The sequence below is a fragment of the Arachis duranensis genome, chromosome 7 (assembly GCF_000817695.3).
Source record: "Arachis duranensis cultivar V14167 chromosome 7, aradu.V14167.gnm2.J7QH, whole genome shotgun sequence".
In the NCBI taxonomy this organism is placed as follows: domain Eukaryota; kingdom Viridiplantae; phylum Streptophyta; class Magnoliopsida; order Fabales; family Fabaceae; genus Arachis; species Arachis duranensis.
In genome coordinates, this window is record NC_029778.3 from 61,236,741 (window position 1) to 61,243,395 (window position 6,655).

The following is a 6,655-nucleotide window of genomic DNA, read 5'->3' on the forward strand; positions in this document are numbered from 1 at the left end:
TTTTTGTTATAAAATACTTATAAATTTTAAAACAAATAGATATTTTGTTACAAAGAATATTTAGAACTTTTGAAACAAATAGATATTTTGTTACAAAATGTTTTGAACTTTTGCAACAAAACAACATTTCGATATAAAAGTCAACATAATTTGTAACAAAAGAAATCACGTTGTTACAAAATATTCAAATATTTTGTAACAAATTTTCTTGTTGTAACAATTTTAAATTTGATACAAATTTTTTGTTACAAATATTCCGTTTTCTTGTAGTGCCATTTTAACCTCTTTACCTCCTTTTCATCTGTGGAGAGTGTTTCTGTTTTGAGGTAGTTAATTATGGGAGTCATCCATCCTTGATCCTAACCTGTTATGGCTAGAACTTTTTCTTCTTCAGAGATTGACGAGTTCTGCAGCATTTCTTTGATGAGGCTTCTATTGTTACCCCCTGGTTTGGTGTTGGCTAGTTTTGAGAGTGCATCATCTCGGGCGTTCTGTTCTCGGGGTATGTGGCGGACCTCATATTCCCCGAGTTGTCCGAACTGTTCCCTGGTTTTGTCCAGGTACTTTTCATGGTGGGATCTTTGGCTTGGTAGCTCCCTGTTATTTGTTAAGTGACTACTTGTTAGTCGCTAAAGATGATAAGCTTTTGAGCTCCAACCTCCCTAGCCAGCTTCAAACCAGCTAGTAGCGCCTCATATTCAGCTTGGTTGTTTGAGGTAGGGAACCCGAATTTGAGAGAAAGTTCGATTTGGGTTCCCTGGTTGCTTTCAATCATCACACCCACGCTGCTTCCAATTTTATTTGAGGAACCGTCTACATAGAGATTCCATTCTATAGAGAATTCGAGGGTGTCTGTAAATTCTGCAATGAAGTCGGCTAGATATTGCGATTTAATGGCTGTCCGAGCTTCATATTGAAGGTCGAATTCAGAGAACTCGACTTCCCATTGCAAAATTCTGCCTGCTAAGTCCGTTTTCTGCAAAATCCCTTTTATGGGTTAGTTGGTCCGAACTAATGATGTGAGCTTGGAAATATGGACGGAGTCGTCGAGATGTTAGTATGAGAGCATAGGCGAATTTTTCTATTTTTTGGTAGTTCAGCTCGGATCCTTGTAATGCTTTGCTGATGAAGTATACAGGTTGTTGCCCACTGTCGTCTTCTCAGACTAGTGCTGAGGCTACTGCCCGAATTCTTACTGCGAGGTATAATATAAGTGGTTCTCCTTCCCGCGGCCGAGTTAGGATAGGTGGCTGTCTCAAGAATCTTTTGAAATCTTGGAAGGCCTGCTCGCACTCCGTTGTCCATTCAAACCTCTTTCTCTTCCTTAGAGTAGCATAGAAGGTAGGGGAGAGATCTTATTGCTGATCCGACTAGAAATCTAGACAAGGCTGCCAACCTTCCATTGAGTTGTTGTACTTCTTTGACACAAGTCGGGCTCTTCATGTTGAGTATGGCTCGGCATTTATCCGGATTTGCCTCGATTCCTCTTTGTGTGAGCATAAAACCTAAGAATTTGCTAGCTTCTATGGCGAAGGTGCATTTTTCAGGATTAAGTCGCATGCCAAGCCTTCTTATAGTATCGAATACTTGGGTGAGGTCGGACAACAACGTCTTTTCACTTTGTGTCTTTATTAACATGTTGTCCACGTATACTTCCATGATTTTTCCGATGTGATCCGTAAAGACCTTATTCATTAATCTCTGATAAGTAGCTCCCATGTTTTTAAGTCCAAAAGGCATGACGATGTAGCAGTAGTTTGCTTTTGGGGTTAAGAATGAGGTTTTTTCTTGGTCGGGTGGATACATCGGGATTTGATTGTATCTCGAATATGCATCCATAAACGAGAGGTATTTATATCCAGAGGAGGCATCCACCAGAGCGTCGATACTTTGGGGTGGATAAGGATCTTTTGGGCAGGCTTTGTTGAGATCAGTGTAGTTGGTGCACATCCGCCACTTCCCATTTGATTTTTTTACCAAGACAACGTTAGCTAGCCATAGTGGGTACTTGACTTCTCTTATGAATCCTACCTCAAGTAGAGCTTGTACCTGCTCTTCTACAGCTTGGGATCGTTCTGGTTTAAGCTTTCTACATTTCTATTGTACTGGCCGAGATCCTGGGTAGACTGATAGCTTGTGGCAAATTAACTTGGGGTTTATGCCTGGCATGTCTGCAGCCTTCCATGTAAAGAGGTCGATGTTATCTCGTAAGAACTGTACGAGTGATTCTTTTATGTCTCCTTTTAAGATTGTACCGATATTGGTTGTTTTGTCCGGGTATCTCTGATCAGGACTTTTCTACTTCACCTTCGGGCTGTGGGCAGAGTTCTTCCCGCCTTTGAGCTCCACCGAGTTCGATTGTGTGGAATTCTTCTCCTCTGCCTCTGAGGTTTAAACTTTCGTTATAGCAACGGCGCGCCGTCTTCTAGTCTGCTTTTATTGTAGCTATTCCTTCTGCAGTTGGAAACTTCATGCATAGATGTGGAGTTGAGACTACTGCGCCGAGCTGATTCAATGTTGTCCGACTTATAAGGCATTGTAGGCTAAACTTACGTCGACCACGATGTAGTCTATCTTGAGTGTTCTTGGCTGGTTTCCTTTTCCAAAGGTCGTGTTTAGTGAGATGTATCCAAGTGGTTGAACTGGGGTGTCTCCCAGTCCAAATAGGCTGTTCGGATATGCTTTGAGTTCTTTTTCTTCCAAGCCAAGTTTGTCGAAGGCAGTTTTGAATAAGATGTCAGCAGAGCTTCCTTGGTCTATTAGTGTGCGGTGGAGATTTGCGTTTTCCAATACGATAGTGATGACCATAGGATCGTCGTGTCCTGAGATGATGCCGGATGCGTCCTCTTTGGTAAAAGTAATTGTGGGGATGTCCGATGTTTCCTCTCTTCCCTCGACATGATATACTTCTTTAAGATATCTTTTGCAAGATGATTTGCAGATCCTGCCTCCCGCAAATCCTCCGTGTATCATGTGGACTTGTCTCTCGGGTGTACGAGGTGGTCGTTCTGCCTGTCTGACATCTTCATCCCTTCTTCTTTTTCTGGGATCGTCTGCTCGGCTCGCCAAATACTGATTTAATTTTCCTTCTCTTACTAGTTTTTCTATGATATTTTTTAGGTCGAAACATTCGTTGGTGGAATTTCCATAGATTCGATGATATTCACAATATTCTGCCCGGTTTCCTCCTCCTTTTTTTCTTTTGAGTGGTCAAGCTAGAGGTATCTTTTCAGTATGGCATACTTCTATGTAGACATCCACAAGGGATACCCGAAGAGTGGTATAATTGTGGTATTTTTTTTATCTTTTCCCCATGTCGATCTTCTTTCTTTCTTGGATTCTTTGTCCTTATCTCGGGAGGAGCAGGAGAATCCAAATTTTGAGGTCTCTCCTAGTCGAGAGTTTTCCTCCATATTGATATACTTCTCTGCTTGTTCTTGTACCTCATTTAGAGATGCGGGATGCTTTTTCGATATGGATTGGCTAAAAGGCCCTTCTCGTAGGCCATTGATAAGGCCCATGATGGCCGCTTCTGTGGGCAGACTTTGTATGTCTAGACTGCCTTGTTGAATCTTTCCATGTAGCTGCGGAGACTTTCCCGATCTCCTTGTTTGATTCCTAATAGACTTGGGGCGTTCTTGGTTTTGTCTTTCTGGATAGAGAATCTGGCTAGAAACTTTTTGAATAGGTCGTCGAAGCTTGAGATGGACCTGGGGGGTAGATTGTTGAACCACTTAATCGCCATTTTTGTTAAGGTAGTCGGGAAGGCTTTGCAGCGGACTGTGTCTGAGGCGTCAGTGAGGTACATTCGACTCTTGAAATTACTGAGGTGATGCCTAGGATCTACCGTGCCATTGTATAAAGCCATATCCAGGAGTTTAAAGTCTTTTGGGATTTTGGTCTTCATGATCTCCTTGGTAAATGGATCTTAGTCCTTGCGGGAGCTGTCCTCGTGAGTGGATCGAGTCGCTTTGGCTTTGAGATCGGCTTTGAGTTTTAGAAGTTTGTCCTCCAATTTCCGGCGTCGCCTTATCTCCCTTTGTAGGTCCTTCCCAGCTTCTCGCTGATGTTGGGCTTCTTCCTCAACTTGTTTTAAACGATCTTGAAGCGTCTTGAGGGCTCCCGGGTTTGGTGAATTCTTGTTTCCGTTAGGTTGCGGGATATCTTTTGGTGTAGTGTCCGCATTTTTGTGCGGTGTTTTGTCTTCTAGATCCAAATCGTGGTCATTGTCATGGTCGTCTGCCATGGTGGTGGGATGACTTTCAAGTTCCCCAGCAACGGCACCAATGTTTCGAGGGTTACCTAAAATTGTAGGTCGATCTCGGATGAGATCTTCTGTACTGATCGAAGATGACGTGTCCAACGTGTGCGTGGCGGCCGGAGCTGTCGTGTCCGACTTGTTAGACTGGCAATGCTACTGATCCTTCGTCACCGGAGGGTGGTGGTACCTGCAAGGGACTCCAATGCTTAAGTTAGCAAGGGTATTAAGCAAGTTTTTGGTAGAATTAGAGTATGAGTTATACCTGGGTGCTCCAGTATATTTATGATGGTATAGAGCGACCTTCTTAGATAAGATAAGTTAGTTATCTTTATCTTATCTTATCTTATCTTTGAATGAGGTCATCTTGTCTTCAAGGGAACCGCCCTTATCTCTATAGGCTTTGGCTGCCTTTGGATTTGGGTCGTGTTCCTCCATTTGGTCCCTTTTTGGGCTTTTCCTGGTGATTTGGCCGAGCTCTTTGAGGAGAGGTCGGATTGTTCTGACCTGAAGAGGTTGGTCGTCTTATTAGTAGAACATTCCAAATCGGACTGCTCGACCCAGGGTATGAACAGTTTTCTTTAAATCTTCAACAGGAAAGTCCTTGGTGGGCGTTGAACGCCCAACTATTCCTTTGCTAGCGTTCAACGCCAGAACTTGTTCCTCTTTGGGCGTTGAACGCCCAACTGCTCCCTTGTTGGCGTTCAACGCCAGAGAATCCCCTTCAGATTCGGCCTCAACTTCTTCAATGATGGCCTTGCACTCTTCTCTTAGGTTAAGTTCAGTGTTACTTAGGAGAGTGTTAGGAGGGGTAACTCTCAGGGATCCTCTTACTCAGCTGACCAACTTGTACCTCCAAATTTCTAATAGAGGACCTAGTTTCTGTCATGAAACTGTAAGTGGTCTTAGAGAGCTCGGAGACTATGGTGGCTAAATTAGAGAGGCTCTACCTAGAAGTCTTCATTTGTTACTGAAAAGGTGGGAATGGTTTGTTATTGAACCTATTCTGATTTCTTCCACCTTGGTTGTTGTTGAAGCCTTGTTGAGGCTTCTATTGATCCTTCCATGAAAATTTTGGATGATTCCTCCATGATGGGTTGTAGGTGTTTCCATAAGACTTATTGTTGGGATTTTCCATATAATCAACCTCTTCCATCATGGGTTGATCAGGATCATAAGCATCTTCTTCATAGGAGGCTTCTTAGGTGCTGCCAACAGCAGCTTGTATTCCAGTCAGATACTGAGAGATCATGTTGATCTGTCGGGTCAAGATCTTGTTCTGAGCCAATATGGCATTTAAAGTGTCTACCTCCAGGACTCCTTTCTTCTGAGTAACCCCATCGTTCACAAGGTTCCTCTCAGAAGTATATATGAATTGGTTGTTTTGAACCATTTAAAGCGTCTTCTTCAAGTGGAGTGATCTACCAGCAGAATGGTCCAATGACATCTTGGACATCTCGGATAGGCCATCATAGAAGATACCTAGGGTAGTCCATTCGGAGAGCATGTCAAGAGGACATCTCCTGATCAGTTGTTTGTATCTTTTCCAAGCTTTGTAGAGGGATTCACCATCTTTTTGTCTGAAGGTTTAAACTTCCATCCTGAGCTTGCTCAGCTTCTGAGGTGGAAAGAACTTGGCCAAAAATGTATTGACCAACTTTTTCCAAAAATCTAGGCTTTCCTTGGGTTGAGAATCCAACCATATCCTAGCTCTGTCTCTAACAGCAAAAGGAAAAAGCATAAGCATGTAGATCTTAGGATCCAATCCGTTGGTCTTAATAGTATCACAGATTTGCAAGAATTCAGATAAGAATTTATGTGGATATTCTTGTGAAAGTCCATGGAATTTGTAATTCTGTTGCATTAGAGTGACCAGTTGAGGCTTCAGCTCAAAGCTATTTACACCAATGGCATGTTTGGAGATGATTCTTCTATAGAAGTCAGAAGTGGGTGCAGTGAAGGCACCAAGACCCTTCCTTGCATCTCCTCCATCATTAGAATGGCTGCCATGTCTGTATTTTCAGCTTCTTCTTCGAAAAGATCTGTGAGGTTTCCTCCAGAATGCTGTGCTTTAGCTTGTTGTAAGCACTTCCTTAGAGTCCTCTCAGGTTCAGGATCATGATCATAGAGTGGTTCTTTATCTCTGTTCCTACTCATAAACAAGAAAAAGAAAACCAAGAAAGAGAGGGAATGGGAGTTTCTACGTCAGAGTATAGAGAACTCCCTATGAGATATTTGAAGAAGAAAAGAAGAATGAGGGTAGAGGAAGAGATAGAATTCGAAAATAGTAGAGTAGGAGAATTCGAATCCTTAGGAGTAAAAAGAGAAACTAAAACTAAAATATTTTTGTTTTTATTTTATTTATTTATTGATTTTTGAAAATAATAAGAGAATTAA